Source organism: Mustela nivalis (genome assembly GCF_964662115.1).
Source record: "Mustela nivalis genome assembly, chromosome: 2".
In the NCBI taxonomy this organism is placed as follows: Eukaryota; Metazoa; Chordata; class Mammalia; order Carnivora; family Mustelidae; genus Mustela; species Mustela nivalis.
In genome coordinates this window covers 37,326,718-37,346,830 of record NC_139021.1, presented here as the reverse complement: position 1 = coordinate 37,346,830, position 20,113 = coordinate 37,326,718, and the positions used below count along the sequence as shown (strand labels likewise).

Below are 20,113 nucleotides of genomic sequence, written 5' to 3'. Positions count from 1 at the left end.
AGTGGAGAAAATGTCATACCAAATTCTTCCCTCGGGGCGGAGCAGGAGGAGAAGGAACTCTAAGGAAGCAGCTAATGAGAAGAGAGCCCAGACACTAGTTCTCGTGTTCCATTCCAGAGCAACATGGGTCTCCCCATGGTGTGCAACAGAACGGGAGAGGTAAACCGCCCTGGCCCCTTGGTAGGTATCGCGAAGCACAACGTGGCTCTGAGATTCAAGAGATTTTGTTCACAAAAAAAAAAAAAAAAGAGATTTTGTTCACAAAATAAATCATTATTTCATGTTACTGTGATAATATTTTTATCATTATCTGGAGACTTAGGGAGGATTTTTTGCACTTAAAGAATTTATGAACCCAAACTGCTCCTCCAGATCACCAATGACCTCCCTGTTGCTAACTACCCAAGAGTAAATTATCAGTCCTCACATTTCCTGAGCTTGAATAGAATGGGAACTATTTCAGAGCGCTCTGCTTTTAGAACACTATTCTCACATGACTCCCAGGAGTTCCTGGGTTCCTGCCTCCTTGATTGTCCTTTGATAGTCTTTTTGGTGGTCCACTCCCTCCACCCTCTTCATCTTTTCAGAAACTCCCAAGTAGTTGATCAAGGTGGGGGACCTTGCTCTACCACAAACCTAGACTTCTGTTAAAGCTATAATATTTAAGACAGTATGGTATTTGTTTAATTAAGCAAATAAACTAATAAAAAAACCACAGAGCCTCCAAATAGAATCATCCATATATAGATACTTGACTTAGGACAGAGATGACATTTCATAGAGAAAGGATGGATTTTTCAATCCTTTCAATATATGGTACTGGGATTAGTTAGGAAATAGACCCCTACTTGACTCAAAGCCAAAGCGCCTGAAACTTAAGTCCAAACAAACATGTGTGCCATGTTTATAAGCATCTTTGTTCATTATTTCCAAAACTAGAAACAGCCAAGATAACCTTCAATACGTAAATACATAAACACACTGGGGTGCATCCATACAATGGAATATTACCCAGCAATAAAAATAAATGAGCTATCAAGCCATGAAAAGACAACGAGGAACCCCAGATGTATATTGTTAAGTAAAAGCAGCCAGTCTGTAAAGGCTATATTGTACATAATTCCAATTACGTGATATTTTAGAAAATAAAAACTACAGAGGCAGTAAAAAAAGATGAATAATTGCCAGAGGTTTGAGGGAAGAGATGGAGAGATGAAGGGGGGGAGTGCAGGGGAGTTTTTTAGGGCAGTGAAACAATCATGTATGAAACTGTAATGGTGGGTACATGGCATTATGTATCTGTCAAAATCCACAGAACTGTACAATACAGAAAGTAAACACTAACATCCACATGGGCTTTAGTTAATGCTGATGTACTGCTACTGGTTTCTCAGTTGTAATAAATGTAACATACATAACTTGTTAATAAGGGATATGGGGGGGTGGTGATGAAAGAGAGTTAGAGAGAATATCTGAAAACTACTTTCTGCCCAGTTTTCCTGTAAACCTAAAACTTCTCTAAAAAAATAAAGTGGGTTAAGCCGCTGCCTTCAGCTCAGATCATGATCTCAGGGTCCTGGGATCGAGTCCCACATCGGGCTGTCTGCTCAGCAGGGAGCCTGCTTCCCTTCCTCTCTCTCTGCCTGCCTCTCTGCCTACTTGTGATCTCTCTCTGTCAAATAAATAAATAAAATCTTTAAAAAGTCTATTAATTAAAATAAAACAACCTGGAAGGTAAAACTATAAAAATTTTAGGGGTCAACAAATAGAATATATTTATGTTCCCTTAAATATGATACAGAAAGTACATACTTTAAGAAAGGATATTGAATTCAATTATACTAAAACTAAGAATTTCTGTCATTAAAAAAATGCTACAGAGAGTGAAAAGACAAGCCATAAAATGGGAAACTGTATTTGTAGCACAATATAACTGGAAAAAAAAAAAATCCCGAGTGTATGAATAGCTCCTACAATCAGTAAGAAAGGACAACTTTAGTGGAAAACTGAAAGACATCAACAGACAGTTCGCAGAAGAGGAAATCAGAATGGCCAAACTCATGAGAACACATAAAACTATACTCAGTCCTGTTGGTGATTCAGGGAAACATGAACTAAAACTGTAACAGAAGACCATTTGATAGCTACCACATTGGTAAAAATTCAAAAATCTGGCAACAGCAAGAATTAGAGAGTACTGAGCAATGGGAAACATGTACAAAATCCTTCATAGCAGTGCTGTTTGTGACGATAAAAAAAAAAAAGAGAAATGACTCAAATATTAGTCAATATAGAATGGACATACAAAACTAGGGAATAATCATTTAACTGAATACCATATAACACTGAAAGTGTAAGAACTAGGGTTTCACGCATCAACATGAATGATCCCAAAACATCCTCTTTAACATCCCCCAGGTGCTGTGGCGAAGTCAATAGTCTGACTCCACAACAACGAAATTCATTTGGACTTCAACTTCGAGAAAAGTAAGAATAAATTTGTGGGAAGTCACTAAAAAAAGTGTGTGTGTGTGTATTTAAGAATCCATACCTGGTTGGGAGAATTACAAAGAAAAGAATAGAATTACCACAAAGCAAGGATAGGGGATATTTCTACGGGGAGCGGAAGAGGACACACGAGGCTACTATGGAACTGGAATTGATATTGCTTGACCTAGGTGATGGGTATTTGGGCATGTGTATAATTATTCTTTAAACTGTAAATACAATATCGGTCACAAAATTTAAGAATATAAACACAAATATAAGAATTATAAAAAAGTAGAGGTAGAAACAAAAAAAATTAAAGCAACTTTAGAAATATAATTCAGTATGTTGTCTTGTCAAATATTTTTTAAATGTTACGTATCTCGACAAAAGGAGATTAACATAACTTACAGAAAAAGAAATGAAGTATATATTTTCCCCAAACCCTTTGTGATAAATTTAAAATATCCCTAGAAAAGTTAAAATAATAGTACAATGAATACATCTATATACCCTCTGCTTTGGTTCAACAGTGATTAACATTACACTATATTTGTTTGCTTGCTTTTTATACAAACACACACACACACACACACACACACACACACACACACACACACACATTTACTTTTTATTTTGAACCACTGGAAAGTATATGCAGAACATCCTGGTATTTCACACCTAAATACTTCAGCACACATCTTCTGAGAATAAGTAAATTTTCCTATATCACTGCTTACTACTACTGTGCCAAGATGATGGTTGGTAAGTCTATAAAATCACCTAATATCCAGGAACTACATATCGTTTTGAAGAACAGAAAGCTTGGGAATCATATATAATAATAAAGATAATTGAAAGGTTACCCACAATAAATTCACTGACTATTCCGGCAGAGTATTTATTTTTTAAAAATCACTGTATTTATTACTTACAAATAATGTTTATCTAGGTCAAGATGGGTGGAAACAAATTTCCCAACAAATTTTTAAAATAAAAAAATCCCAACACGTGCTTGGAGACTGGAATGGAATATGTGCAATCAGAAACTCTCCAGGAAAACCCAAGCTATGTGGTCACTGCAAACAGGTTAGAAGGAGATCAGGGTGGTTCTGTTGTAAAGCAAGTTTAACAGAGACTATATAGGGAAGTTATTCTGTGCTAGACCCGGGGGGAAAAACAGTGTAAAAATCAAGACTCCCACAATGGATGAGCTAGGCTCTTGGGGCGTAATTATATAAGTATTACAACTGATTTTCAATATACAGAAAATTTCACTACCCTACTATTTAAGGTCCTGAGAGTCCACTTAAAAATATTTTATTTCAGACTTCAAGTTACATCTGGCTGCCTTAAGAAATACTTTGTATTATCTATTATTATTCTGATAGTTGGTAAATTTCTAAGTCAAAGAGATGTTCTTGTCATCCTGCTATTATAATCCCCTATCTAGCAGAGAGGCAGAAAAAATAGTCATGGCTCAAACTGTAGGCTTCTATTTATGTGACATGTCAAGATAGGCAAATCCATAGAGACAGAAAGGAGGTTACGGTTGCCTAGGGCTTGCGGAGGGCGATGTCAGTGGGAAGTGAGGGGTTTCTTTGACGGGTGATGAAAATATTCTAAAATTCATTGTGGTGTTAGCTGTGCAGCTATGTATATACTAAGAAAAACCCCACTGAATTGTATACCTTAAATGAGAATTATATGACATGTGAACTATATTTCAATAAATGTTATAAATTTTTAAAAAATAGTTACTGTTGATAATTTAGTTTAAAAGCAAGACATAATTTAGAAAAATACTATGAGAAAATAAATTTAAATAAAGTTCTTAACAACTGAGAACTAAGGATTACTGTCACAATATGACAGAAATTAATTAAAGTAAGCCAAATTATTGGTGCATGTCTTCTAAAAGTTTTCCAGTAAATGTTTTAAACATATGGTCTTGATCTCTTTTAAGATGCAAAAGAATTAGGAAAGGTCAAGTTAAAAACTAATGATGTATTCTTACATGCCTTATAAAATGAATAAACAAAAGCTCAGGGAAATTGATCTAAAAAAATAAAAAGCCTTCTAAAACTCATCCTAAATTTGCCCAATCAAGTCTTTTCCTAATCATCTACCTTTGACTTTTTTTAATCTAAGAAGTTTGTCTAATGATCTAACCTGATAGAGATTCAGCATATGATGAAAGGGAACTTGCAGAAAGTAAAATAATTATAGGAACAAAATACCTTTCCCTCTCTTCACTTGGACAAAATATGTTTAGACAGGATTAAATAGCAATTTCTGAGGCGGTTCTCTAAGGTTTTCTTAAGTACTCTTATATAATTTAATATAAATTGTGTTTTACTCTTAAACCTCTTAAAAATTGCACACGTAACTCATGCTCATAACAATTTCGGATAGAGGGCTGTGTCTATGTGTGTGTGTGTGTGTGTGTGTGTGTGTGCGCGCAAAATGTATTTTTGTTTGAAAAATCTAGATTCATAGCATTAAAATACTTAGGTTGTTTTATATAAGCTACCTTGTGAACACTGTGTTCAGTTTGATGACGATTATGCAGATTATTAATAGGCTGGTGAATTTAATGAAAACATCTTAATGGAATTGTTTTATTAAGTAAAATTACTTAGACATACTTTAAATTTTGATTTGATTTGATTACTCTTACCTAGTAATCAAACAGCTCTTCCAGCAACGATGGCATAAAATAGACCAATCTCATAAAACCTAAGCTTAGATTTATTATAGATTAAGACTTTCAAACTTTCAATTGACCATAAATCAAAGTACAAACTGGGGAATAAAATAAATATAAAATGGGAACATAGGGGCACCTGGGTGGCTCAGTGGGTTAAGCCTCTGCCTTCGGCTCAGGTCATGATCCCAGGGTCCTGGGATCGAGCCCTGCATTGGGCTCTCTGCTTGGCAGGGAGCCTGCTTCCCCCTCTCTCTCTGCCTGCCTCTCTGCTTACTTGTAATCTCTGACTGTCTAATAAATAAATAAAATCTTTAAAAAAATGGGAATATAGTCATATTCTAACAAATAGTCTTTTAACAAGACTGTAAGCAAACCTAAAGTTTATCAATATAAAATAATTTATCTGCATATTAAAATTAGTATTGCCTATACTATCAAAAATCCTACTTTTAACTCATAGAAGTTACTTATAAAATAATAAAATTCAACCATAAAAATTAGTCTAATACTTTTCTAACACTTGCTAAGCTTTCATTTGAAATCTATCTTTTCCTCATTAGCATTTATTAAAGTCACTTCTTATTTAATAAAAATAAGTTCTTTATCTTGAAATTTTATAGGGTTCAATATCAAAGTATTTTATTAAACAGCAACATAGAATAAATTCAAAAGAATGGTTTAAAAAACAAAAGCACTAGGCTCTAAGAAGAATCCTGTCAATACTGGTGCTCAGGTTACACAAAAATATTTTGTGAAAGAGAGCAGAAACTGGCATAATGAAAGAATATAATTTTGAAACTTATCATTCTAATACATAATGAATTTCCATAATGAAAAAAGGATTACCAGGAACAGTCGATGCCATTTTCTTATACTGCTATTAAGTATCATTTAACAGTCAAATTCAATTTAATGCCTAATCCAGAGCCACCCCACAAAAATGCAAGTCCTATTTTTGTCTATGTCAAAAGTTGGTTATGTATGCTATTGTTCTCCTTGCAAATTCTTAATTGGTTTTGCAAATAATTACAAAAAATTTTACCAGGCCAAATGGTCCCATGTTCCTTACCCCCACTCACAGACTTTTCCTTCTTTTTTTTAGCCCCTGTAACAGCAGAGGACTTTTTTTTCCTTTTTCCTTTAAACTGTAAATAAACCCTAACTAGTTATAAGACTTATTCGTAGGTACTCTCAATAATATTATGAACTAGTATCCTTTTAAACTATGAATGATTTTATAAGACATTTAAATCCAGTTTTTCACAGCCAGAATTCACATTTGAACAAATGAGCAAACCCCAAACAGACTAAATGTAATTCTAACAATGTACTATTACTTTCATAACTAACTAACTTTTGTTAAGTTTAATAAAGTCACAAGCAGTGATTTGCTTCAATTTTGCAAGCATCTGATTTGACTAGGGGTTAGGATCTAAAGTCAAACAGCTACATACAGTTAAAGTGGGAAGCCCTTTATTCTGAGTAAAGTGGGAAAAGCAGATCACAGTACAGGGATGTTTTGCAAGTGGTTCCCTTGACTGAACTAGTTTTTAAAGGGAAATAAAAAGGCACAGAGAGGGTACTTACAATACTTTTGCTAAATAAACAAAAGATTAAAAGGTGAAAAAAGAGGTTTAAGTGTTGGCATGTTTCTCTAAAAATAGTAACTAAAAGGAGAACCTTATGTATTAATTTATATTAAATTATTATATATTAAATTATATTAATATGTTATATTAATATAATCTTACTATGTTATATATTATATATTAAATATATAAAAATTACATTAATTTATATTAAACCAGTAATCCCACGTAAGTCTCAAAAAACAGAAACAATAACATGTTCCAACCTCAAAGTTAAACTAATATTTTCCCCTGCTCTGGAAATACTAATTAAAATATTGGTTCCTATTAGATAAATGAACAAAGTCTAGTGAGATGAGTGCTTATTCATATGTGTTGAAGTTAAATCACTTCAAATGCAATATCTAGTAATTTAATGTTTATGTATCTAGCAAATTTGAAAATACAACAATGTACGATTCTTAATTTTAAAAATATGAAGCAACTACCTGTGATATACCTGTATATAATGCCTGTGATTATTTTTATTCATTGGAGATACCAAAAATTAAATAAAATTTCTTTCTATTCTAAGAATCAGAAAGAAAATATAGAGTCTTGTTTAAGCATTTTAGAACATTTTCCCTTAAAGGAAAGCTCAATTGATCCTACCCTAATTACAAGAAGCCAAATCTGTGAGATATATTAATATGAAGTTGAGTACAAGTATGAACTACTATGTTTCTTGAATGCATTCTCTTGAACTGTTATCATTTCATTTTAGAATTTATAATGAATTTAAGTAATAGCTTCCTAACGATGATCCAGAGAAATACATGGGCACATAAATATAATCCACTTTCCCCGGGAAATATATTACATATCTGAACATAGAACAAAAAGCCTGAATAGAAAAGTTCCAATGTTTTAGAAGTACTTCCCCTACCATTAGAAGCTGGTTTTATTTTTTCATATTAAGTATTAATATAAAACAAGTTTTTCCTAAATTATAAAATAAAGGTGACATTAGGGGTATATTCATTTAATTAAATTATTACCAACAGCAAGACTGACACACGTGATACTGTTTTTTAATGCTTTAGTTATGAAACAGACACTAGGATGAAAAATTCCGTATGCATCACATTTAAAAATAGCCTTTAGCTTTTCAAATGGATGTGATTTTTTTTTAATCTTTCAAAATAATAGGCATAAATGGAGATGATGGTTTTTGGCCTGAATTTTTCTAAGCTACTTTGCACAAATTCTGTTTATTTTCAGTTAAACTTTCAACTCAATGTTTATAGAGAAAACAGACAATTATAAAGTACTATCTTGGAGATGCCAAATAAATATAATTTTTGAAGTCTCATTATAGGATTCTAGATGGTGGAAACCAGAACTAAACAGATATGCAAATATGTGTCATATGTGTGTAGTACCCATTTAATATTAGCATGATTTTAAACAAGGAAGAAATTTTCACAGATGAGAGCAACTTATAAAATACAGAAGGAAGCTCACAGGTTGACTAAGTTCGGGAAAATGCTTTTAAAAAAGGACAACAAAAAACAGGGATGTACACTCTCACCACTTTACTTAACATAGTACTGCAAGGCTAACCAAAGCAACCAGACAACAAAAAGGAATAAAACACATCTAAATCAGCAAGGAAGAAGTAAGAGTTTCACTGTTTGCAGATGGTGTGATACTATATATAAAATAAAACCCGGAAGAGTCCATCAAAAAATTGCTAGAACTGATAAACAAATTCAGTAAAGTCACAGGATACAAAATCAGTCTAAAAACAATCTATTACAGTGGTGTCTGGGTGGCTCAGGCAGTTGAGCAGCTGCCTTCAGCTTGAGTCATGATCCCAGGATCCTGGGATCAAGCCCCCAGTCAGGCTCCCTGCCAGAGGAGAGCCTGCTTCTCCTTTTCCCTCTCCCTCTGCCTGCTGCTTCCCTACTTGTGCTCTCTTTCTCTGTCAAATAAATAAATAAAATCTTTAAAAAAAATCTGTTGCATTTCAATACACCAATAGTGAAGTAGCAGAGAGAGAAATTAAGAAATCAATCCCATTTACAATTGTACCAAAACCAGTAAGATACCTAGGAATAAACCTAACCAAAAAGGTGAAAGACTTGTTCCCTGAAAACTATAAAACTGATGAAAGAAACTCAAGATGATACACAAAAAAATGGAAAGACACTCCATGCTCATGGATTGGAAGAACAAATACTGTTAAAATGTCTATACTACCCAAAGCAACCTGCACATTTAATGTAATCCCTATCGAAATACCAACAGCATTTTTCACATAGCTGGAACAAACAATCCTATGATTTGTATGAAACTAGAAGAGACTCTGAATAGCCAAAGCAACCTTGAAAAAGACAAGCAAAGCTAGAGGCATCATAATTCTGGAACTGAAGTTATATTACAAAGTTGTATTATGTAACAGTATGGTACTGCCACAAAAATAGACACATAGATCAATAGAACAGCACAGAAAATCCAGAATAAACCCATAACTATATGGTCGATTAATATTCAACAACACAGGAAAGAATATCCAATGAGAAAATACAGTCTCTTCAACAAATGATGTTGGGTAAACCAGACAGCCACCTCCAAAAGGATGAAATTGGATCACTTCCTTATACCATACACAAAAATAAATTCAAAATGGATGAAAGATCTAAACATGAGACCTGAAAGAAAAATTCTAGAAGAGAACACAGGCAGGAACTTCTCTGACATTAGTCATAGCAATTTCTTTCCTGAGGTATGTCTCCTGAGCAAGGGAAACAAAAGCAAAAATAAACTACTAGAACTTCATCAAAATAAAAAGCCTCTGCATAGTGAAGGAAACAATCAACAAAACTAAAAGGCAACCTACAGAATGGGAGAAGATATTTGCCAGTGACATATCTGATAAAGAGTTAATCTCCCTGATGGCTAGTGATGATGAACATTTTTTCATGTATCTGATAGCCATGGAACTGAAGTTATATGGAGAAGTGTCTGTTCATATCTTCTGCCCACTAGCCATCAGGGAGATTCAAATTAAAACCACATTGAGATACCACCTTACACCACTTAGAATTGCCAAAATTAGCAAGACAGGAAACAACATGTTTTGGAGGGGATGTGGAGAAAGGGGAACCCTCTTACACTGTTGGTGGGAATGCAAGTTGGTGCAGCCTCTGGAGAACAGTGTGGAGATTTCTCAAGAAATTAAAAATAGAGCTTCCCTATGACCCTGCCATTGCACTACTGGGTATTTACCCCAAAGATACAGATGTCATGAAAAGAAGGGCCATCTGTACCCCAATGTTTATAGCAGCAATGGCCATGGTCACCAAACTGTGGAAAGAACCAAGATGCCCTTCAACAGACGAATGGATAAGGAAGATGTGGTCCATATACACTATGGAGTATTATGCCTCCATCAGAAAGGATGAATACCCAACCTTTGTAGCAACATGGACGGGACTGGAAGAGATTATGCTAAGTGAAATAAGTCAAGCAGAGAGAGTCAATTATCATATGGTTTCAAGCATAGAGAGTCAATTATCATATGGTTTCACTTATTTGTGGAGCATAACAAATAGCATGGAGGACAAGAGGAGATGGAGAAGAGAAGGGAGTTGAGGGAAATTGGAAGGGGAGGTGAACCATGAGAGACTATGGACTCTGAATAACAATCTGAGGGTTCTGAAGGGGCTGGGGGTGGGAGGTTGGGGGAACCAGGTGGTGGGTATTGGAGAGGGCACAGATTGCATAGAGCACTGGGTATGGTGCAAAAACAATGAATACTGTTACGCTGAGAATTTAAAAAAAAAAAGAGTTAATCTCCAAAATATATAAAGAACTTATAAAATTCAACACCCCAAAACCAAATAATCCTATTAAAAAATGGGTAGAAGACATGAACAGACATTTTTCCAGATAAGACATCCAGATGGCCAACAGACACATGAAAAGATGTTCAACATCATTCATCATCAGGGAAATGCAAGTCAAAACTATAATGAGATTTCACATCAAGCCTGTCAGAATGGCTAACATCAACAACAAAAGAAACAAGAGGTGTTACCGGGATGTGGAGAAAAGGAAACACTCTTGCACTTTTGGTGGAAATACAAACTGGTGCAGCCATTCTTGGAAGACAGTATGGAACTTCCTCAAAAAGCTAAAAATAGAACTACCTTCTAATCCATCAATTGTGCTACTAGTATTCACCCAAAGGATACAAAAATACTAATTCAAAGGGATACATGCACCCTAATGTTTACAGCAACATTATCTATATTAGCCAAATTATGGAAACGGCTCCAGTGTCTATCATCTGATGTATGGATAAAGCAGATGTGGTATATATACACTATGGGATATTACTTGGCCATCAAAAAGAATAAAATCTTGCCATTTGCAACAACATGGATGGAGCTAGAGAGTATAATGCTAAGTGAAATAAGTCCATCTGAGAAAGACAAATCCAGTATGATTTCACTCACATGTGGAATTTAAGAAATAAATGGGCGAAGGGGGAAAAATGAGAGAGAGAGAAGCAAACAGAGAGACTCTGAACTATGCAGAACACACTGATGGTAACCAGAGGGGAGCTGGGGGTGTGTGTGGGTGAAACAGGTGTTGGGGATTAAGGAGGGCACTTGTGATGAGCACTGGGTGTTGTACGGAAGTGCTGAATCACATATTGTACATCTGAAAATAATATTACATTGTATATTAACTAGAATTTAAATAAAAATTTTAAAAATGACAATAAAATGGTGAATTTATACCATATCTAAAGAGCTGCTGTTAAATGCTGTCTCTTAGATTGTTAAGACTTGAATAATGACTTAATTTCCTTAACTCAGTTATTTAAAGAATATTTTTCTGTAAGACTCTACCTACAATACTATAATAAAGGAAAATGGAAAAATAGAATTTGCTTGCAGGTATTAGCTGTAGTTAACTGATTTCTGCAACGTAAGGGGGGCACTCATCTGCATCTTGTTTCTGTTGTGCCTTATATGGATATGCTAAGGGAAAGCTTTCATTGTTCAGAGTCAGGGAAAGAATGATTAAATGTTTAAAATCAAAAGTAAGGCAATTTCAGGAATTTTGTACCATCACTGCAGTTCTAATAAAAGAGTAAACTTCTTTTCATCAAAAATATAATCACTAAAATGATTAGCTGTTTTAGATCTTTCTTTCATCAGCAGAAATAATTCACAATTGGCTCTCATTTCGTTTGACTAGTTACTAAAAGAGTATGGCTGATTATTAGATTTTTATACATTTATACATTTGTAACTTTGACTATTATGTAGCTTCATGCATTCTCACATTAATACAGAAAGTTGAAAATTAAACTGAAGGCCTGTACAATTACAACTTGATACTCTAACCCAGGTTACTGAGCCTTTTATAAGCCTAAATAATTAACAACTTTAATTATACTGTATACTGTGAATCAAATTAAACATGCACTATTACTTAATTCATAAAGAAAAGAATGGGTTCTTTATTAAGATGCATGAAAAATGTCCCTTCAAAATAAATTAATGAAATTAAGATATCTGTTTCCCCAAATTCTTTTATCTGTAACTATATATTGATACCCTCTTTCATTTATCTCCTTAAGATCTGTCTATATTTATAGCAAGAAGATTTTTCTGCTATTGACAGATAAAATTACAAACCAAAACTAGTTTGGTTTTAAATCCAGACAACTATGTTTTGAATTAAAAACAAACAAAACAAAACCTGTAATCTACTAGAAAGTCTTCCAACATAATGGATCGAACCTAAAGAAACTTCTATTTTAACGAGTGAAAAGTACTATAGGAAAAAGTTGCCACCCTAATGTCAGGATGGGAGAGAATGGTGTCATTATTAGTTTAACTAGGGCAACACATTTAATAAATCCAAAAAGAAAAGTATACTTTAAACTGTCAAAGATTATGTTGGGGAGTACAGTGAAAGCTACTTATGTAAAGGGTTCTGACACTAAGCTACCCTGCAAATTCTGAAAATCTGTACAAAAATAATTTCAGATTTAAAGATATTTCATTTGAGTCAGGTAAAGTAGAAAAGAACTCTTATTATCAACACAACCTAATATATGTATTACTCGGAACTTCAGTTAGTACTAACAACTTATTTGAAATCTAATGGTTTATTTAAGAAGTAAACACTATGGGACATCACTCTTAAATTAAAAGGTGATAAATTACATTGTTCAATCTTTGATCCTAAATGCCATGATTGGTTCTTAACATCTCTTTTGATGTAATGATCCCAACAGTCCCCACTGCTTACTGACCAAACATTCAAACTGAGGTTATGAACAGAAAGCCCATACAGTCAAAATACCTTCCTCAGCCATCAAGATTAGCCATAACATATACTTGGAGTATAATATCTTTGTTTTAGAATGTAAAGTAGCCAGTTTTTTAACACAATCTTCTAAATAAATGACATTTTAAAAAGAACAAATTACTATGAGGCAGGTTTATGCTTGTCAGAACTCTTCTTGGTAAGCCATTTCTCTTTTTGCCATGTGCTTTAAACATCTTAATAAATTCTAACACAATGACAAGAAACCACACAGTGCACCTGCACTTTCTGTCTTAATTAATCCAGTTAAGCACAGGCCTGCTCACTTTAATTTGTAAAGGAAATGATGATATAGTCAGTTTTAACTTAAGGTATTAATTATCTAAATAAGCATAATTAGCTTAATGTTCCAGTAGACCCTACCCAGATATAAGCGCTAAATAACATTTTCTGAAATTATGGAAGTTTTAAACAGCATATTTGGGAATAAGGAAGCAAAATGCTCATTCGACCTGAGGTGGTCAAATGGACTGAATTATATTGAGGAACCAATGCAGCAGGTCAGAGACACTAAAGTTTTTGTTGACTTTAGCTACTATAGGATCAATTAAATTCTGTTTAATTGCCCAGTGACTAATTAACTATTACCATTTTACTCCTGCCTGTATACAAACAGCTATCTTTCAAGAAGGCCACTCTCCTTTCGAAACAAAGGTTATGACTGTCTGAAATGCCTCAGGATACTGATGGTCAAAATCTTATAAAAATTCTACGGGGACCCAGACAATCACATGATAGAACTGTGCACAGCCACACCATCTGTTGGACACGACTGCCAGCACAGATTTCGTGAGCTGGCAAAGGACTGAAATAGTCAAGAATTCTGCAAGTATTTCAAAGTGCAGGCTTCTCATTAATTTTAATTTCCTGTTGGCTCTACAAGGAAGGAGTGCGTAGTGAAAGCACAATGTGCCACATACACTCCAGTTCATGCCACATGTACACCTGTAATCATAAACTCTTATCCAGGGCTATCCACGAAAACACTGGAGAGCCTGTGTTTATTTCTTCTTTACCCCAGAAGAAATAAATCTGCAATATCTACAGTTATCTTTTCATACTTTGTTAATACTTTTGCAAACATCTGGAAATACTTGACAATAATCACTTAATTAATGCAAAGCTAATCGATGACAATATGCTTAAATACTTCATTCAACTGAAGCGGTTTCCTCAATCTACACAACTAGGGACTGAAGAGAACAAGAAGTTCTTTGACTAAAGGAGTCCACTGCAAGGGAAACTTCTAGCTAACACCTCTTTGAAAAGATAAAGCAGATGATACTGGGGTACTATTCTGGTAAAAACTGGGGATGCCGCCGGCTTCAGTCTTCACCTCCCAGCTGTGGACAAGTCCTGTGTCGCTGTTGGCTTTCCAGAGGGCTGGCGTTGCTACAAGTGTCTACATCTTCCACCGCTGTCTCCTCTTGATTACCCTGCCTAACTGCCGGCTGCTCGAGGAGGATGAAAAGATCCTGAGAAAGAAACATTTCTCCATAATAAGGGATGATTCCTAAAACGTACATGGCGGCTCCAGGAATACCTTCTCTGGGTTTGCTGCTTTCTGTGTCGTGCAGCAGTGAGGTTTGCAAACACTATTTGTTTCCCTAGAACACAAATTTGCCAATCCAGGAACCGGTGCAAAAACACTTAGGAAAGTCTGAGGTAAATTTATACTTAAAAGGGAGGACTTTTCTTTTTCCCCCTCTGCTACCACTATTGAGACTTTTTCTCTAGTGCTGCTCTGGATGACTCTTATGTCCATTAGCTCAAAAGAGTAACACAAATTGAACAAATATTTAAGAATCATCGTAATCAAGAAAGGTTAACTTACATTTGAGTTTGAGTCAAAGACCAGAAAATGGCTGATTTACCTAATCCCTCTTATACTAGTAATTATTGTCAATCCAATTTTTTTTTCATCTTTAAAAATTGGAACCAATATAGTAGGTTAACAGATGGCTTTTAAAGTTTTTGTTCTTATTCCAAAATCTTTACGTTACCCAAAATATATCTATTTAAGTATGATACTGTAATTTCTGCAAAACATGATCTACACGCTCTCTGTTTAACACTAAACAATCTGGATGCTAAGGCTGTTTGGAAATAATTCTAACAAAAACTGAAACATCAGACTAGTGCTATAATAAACAGATTTGCCTTTTACATTTGTTTTAGGAATCTTCACAGGCACACCCTTTATAAACAGAATGTTTTTAGGAGAGTTAAATAACTGGTTCAATTAGCCCAAATATAGTTTATCCTCTCTTTATACTACCTCCAAATTGGTGAAATCATAAATTAATACTCCCATCATCTCATTACATCCAGGAACACAGACATGAAACAACAGTTCACAGAAAATCCAAAAGACAAATGCTTAAAGAAAATATACAAATTATATTGCATACAGGCTTTAAGATAAATAGTGCTTCCTCCCTTACTCTGCACATGTGTCTAGCAAATACCTTTCTGAGTAAGTTGTGTCCTTTAGGAATCTGCCCTCAATACTACAAAAACCAATGAAGTATCTTCTTTGATTTTTCTTTCTTGAAACCTGTTTTCCTCAAAGCAAAAGGATAAGCCTTCTATGTGCTGGAAATATGGTCAAAACAACTTTGGGTTGTTTAAAGCAACTGCTACTTAATAGACATAGGAACCATGTAAAACTCCAGTTCTTTTGGATGGTAGCCTGGAGACACATCATAAAGAGGGAAGATAAACACATAAACCCTAGCACACTTTATATTTTGATGAGTCACATTTTTTAACATTCTATATCTAATGTATGATGGGATGAATAAGACCAGATTTCCCTTATCATTACCAGCTGGTGTTTTAAGTGGAAATCTGTCTTTGCTTTGAGTCCATTTCCTTACTTTGTAAGCAAAGAATTCCATCAAACCCCTTCCACTTTCTTTTCCTACTCCTTCAGCCCCTCTCACATACTCATCTTCGTCTTCTACCACATTCACCAGACTCTTGGCAATTCTTTATTCATCCCTGGTAATCCTTCCTTTATTCATCTCCTCTTTATACCCATTTACATTCTCAGTGGCTCTGACAACATTTTCCACTTTCCTCAAACTGATGAGAGAGTTGAGTAGTTCCAGCTGACAGGTGCACGAATGCTGGAAAAGAAAGAACTGCTCTAGTCACTCTGTCCCCGCTTGCCCCCCAACTCCCCTCTTAAGACTACATGTCTGTATATATCAGAAAAGAAATAATTCTGCACAAACTGATCCAGTCATGACCTCTTAAAGCCTCTTTCCTACTGTGAGGGCATTTTCCTTTCTTTTTTTCCTTTCCTTTCCTTTTCTTTTTTTTTTTTTTTTTTAAATTTTGCCTTCTACTATCCAGTTCCTTACCTTAACTAAAAGCAAATTCTTTAATCTAGTAAGACAGCTATTTCTGTTTTTTAATCTTTTCTAATTTCTCCTACACTTACTCCTGTTTCTGTCGTTTCTTTTCTATTTTATTACCATATTATCTCAAGCCTGCTTCATGTAACTGATTTCCCTTATCTCTCCTGTCAGTCAATCCTGGATGCTAACATTGAGATTAATATTCTAAAACACTTTCATCATATCCCTCTCCAACTTAAAAACCTTCTACTGTCTAGGAAATAAAAAATTCATTTCACTATCTTCCATGGAAGGCTTCGACCATCTGAGTCAGACTCACCTTTCCACTTCATTTATTGTATCATTCCAAATGAACTTGAAAGTCCCAACTTCATTTTCATCCAATACACCTTGTGGTTTCCTAGCTCTAAATGTTTTACTACACACACCATTCTTTGTGGCGCCTGTCTTCCCTCCTTCTTTTAGCCATCTTTCAATGCTTACAGTTCCCTTCTGCGATATAATTTCACAAACTACTTCAGCCTTTACTAAGTCCCCGCTTATGCAAAACCACATGATACTTGAATTATTGCTCTGGGTTAGAAATGATTTATATCCTAACTTTATAAATTAATTTACCTAGAGTGCCCAGTACAATCTAAAGCAGAATGGGGGGATATTTGTTCAATTAATGTTTTCTAACAAATTTTGGAGTTTTCAGATAGAAGGACTCCAAAATCTGATGGCTGACAATGTTACCAAAAGTTTACTTGTAGGAACTGGCCATTGGAAACTCAAGGCTCTAATTCACAAAACTAGAATGAGCCTAAAAGTGACAGTGGAAAGCATTATATGTCAAAAGCTATGTGTGAAAATTTAAAAAGCAGGGTACTGAAATGGTCCTTACCAAGATCACAAATGACTTCCAATTTCCGAAATTCAATATTCTAATATCTGTTGAACTTTAATAATGATAATTTCTAGTAGAATGTCTGCTTCCACCTTTTGATTATCAATGAATAATGTTGCTATGAACATGAACGTACAAATCTCTGTTCAACTCCCTGCTTTCACTTCTTTTGAGTATATACTCGGAAGTGAAATGCTGGATCACATGGTAATTCTATGTTGAATTTTTCTGAGGACTGCCATATTGTTTTCTACAGCAGGTGAACCATTTTAGATTCCCATCTGCAGTGCACAAGGAAGGGTTCCACTTTCTCCATATTCTCACCAAAACTTATTTTCTCTCTCTTTCTCTGTGTTTATAATATCTATCTTGATGATTGTGAGGTGGTATCTCACTGTGGTTTTTTGATCTGCATTCCCTAATGATTAGCGATACTGAGCATCTTTTTGTTTATTGGCCACCTGTGTATCTTCTTTGGAAAAGTATTTGAGTCTTTCACTCATTTTTTAACTTAGCTGTTTGTTTTTCTGTTGTTGAGTGGTAGTAGCTGTTTATACATCCTGAATGTTAAATCCCTTGTCAGATATGTGATGTGTAAATGATTTCTCCTATTCCATGGGTTGCCTTTTTACTCTATTAACAGTGTTCCTAGGTGCACAAACACCTTAATATAGCCTAGTTTATCTATTTTTGTTGTTGTTGTTCCCTGTGCTTTTGTGGTCATACCCAAGAAATCATTGCCAAATCCAATGTCATAAAGTTTCTCTTATGTATATTCTTCTGAGAGTTTTATAGTCAGTTCTTATGTCTGGATCTTTGATTAATTTTGAGTTAATTTTTATACATGATATAAGTAAGGCAAGGGCTCAATCTCATTCTTTTGCACATGGCTATCCAGTTTCCTCAGCATCATTTGTTGACAAGGTTGTCCTTTCCCCATTGAATGGGGATGTCAAACTCATTTGACTATATATAGGACAATTTATTTCTGGCCTTTCTATTCTACACCATTGGTCTATATGTCTATCTTGTTTTGTCTATGTCTATCTTGTTTACTGTATTTTTGTAGTAAGTTTTGAAATCAGTTAAGTATGAAACCCCCAACTTTATTTCTCCTTTTCAAGACTGTTTTGACTATTTGAGTCTCTTGAAATTCCATATGAACTTTAGGATAGATTTTTCTATTTCTGCAAAAAAAAGAAAGTCACTGGGATTTTGACAGAGATTACACTAAATCTATAGATTGCTTTGGACAATACTGACATCTTAATAATATTAAATCTTGCAATCCATGAACATGAAATACCTTTTCGTGTATTGGTGTCTAATTTCTTTCAGCAACGCTTTGTAGTTTTCAGTGTATAAGTCTTTCACCTCCTTGGTTAAGAGGCTTCCTAAGTAGTCATTCTTTTTGATGCTATTATTAATGGACATTGTGCAGGTTCTAGGCATAGGTCTGAAGAGGTCTTACAACTTCTGTTGCCACCCTCCTGCTATGCTGCTACTGAGACAGAAAAATGCCAGGCTTGCCTGATAGCATCATATGGCCTAGCCTAGTGTGGGTACCACTGCCAGACACAAGAGTAAGGTAATATTAGTGAGGTCATTCAGATCCAGCCAAACTTCCAGATGATGCCACCTGAGACCCCCCAGGTGAGACCAGCAGAAGAACCACTCAGCTGAACTTAGTCACAATGCTTGCCCACAAAATTGTGAATAAAAAGTTGCTATTTTAGGCCACTAAGTTTTGGGGGTGGTAGTAAAGACTAACTATAACAGAATTAAATCATTTTATTTGCTCTTTCTTAACCAAGATAACTTATTCATTACTTTGTAGCTCATTTCAAACTGTTTCCCAGAGGCTATTAAAGATTTATTCCAACTGAGACAAGACAGAGTACTTTGAAGCTAAACACTTTACATAATTCATCATGTTCATGAATGATTTAAAGCTTGAATGTTAGCATTCTAAATATTTTATGATTTTTTAAAAAGTAGATGGCTTAAAATGAAATCTTACCAGAACTATAGATTTTATTTCCTAATATCTAACTTCAAAATTGAAAAAACAAAAATAAGTAGATGTTACAATTAATGTTTTCAGGCAAATTTGTGCCATTGTTAATATTTGCTAGGAATTTGTACTAACTATACTGGGGACTGATTTCAAACTTTAGTATCTGATTATTTAAAAATGCAAAAATCACAACATTTAGGAGAAAAGTACTTAATGTGAAAAATATTTATAATCCCAAAGCATTCAGAAGCATGTTGATGAAGCGAAATGGCTTATTATTACCTAAACATTATAAAGATATAGACCTCTAAAATTCTATTTACTTACAAATAAATGCAGTTATTAATATTTATAGCTATAAAGGATTGTAGTTATTTTATGTGGAAAAAACCTTACAGAATATGTAAAAGTAGCATTATTTAAAACATGCTAAAGTAAAAATTTACTTCAAAAAACCTTCTACTCCTCAAAGAGAGAATTTGCTCCCTCAAGATATGGAAATACTTGTGTCAGAACTGTTTACCTATATTACACATTCTTTAAAAGAAAATAACAAACTGGGTGAGGTGCATAAACAATGAATTGTGGAACACATATGAGAAAATTAAATAAAAAAAGAGTAATGAACAACATGGAATAGGGCAGAAGAAATAAAGAGAAAAT

At 34.4% G+C, this 20,113-nt stretch overlaps 1 protein-coding gene across 2 annotated transcripts in view; it reads right to left on the bottom strand.

Annotated features, from left to right (window-relative positions):
• Nucleotides 1-20,113, bottom strand: part of STK3 (serine/threonine kinase 3) — a 231,922-nt gene that overhangs the window by 45,375 nt on the left and 166,434 nt on the right. The gene's annotated exons all lie outside the window — the stretch shown is intronic.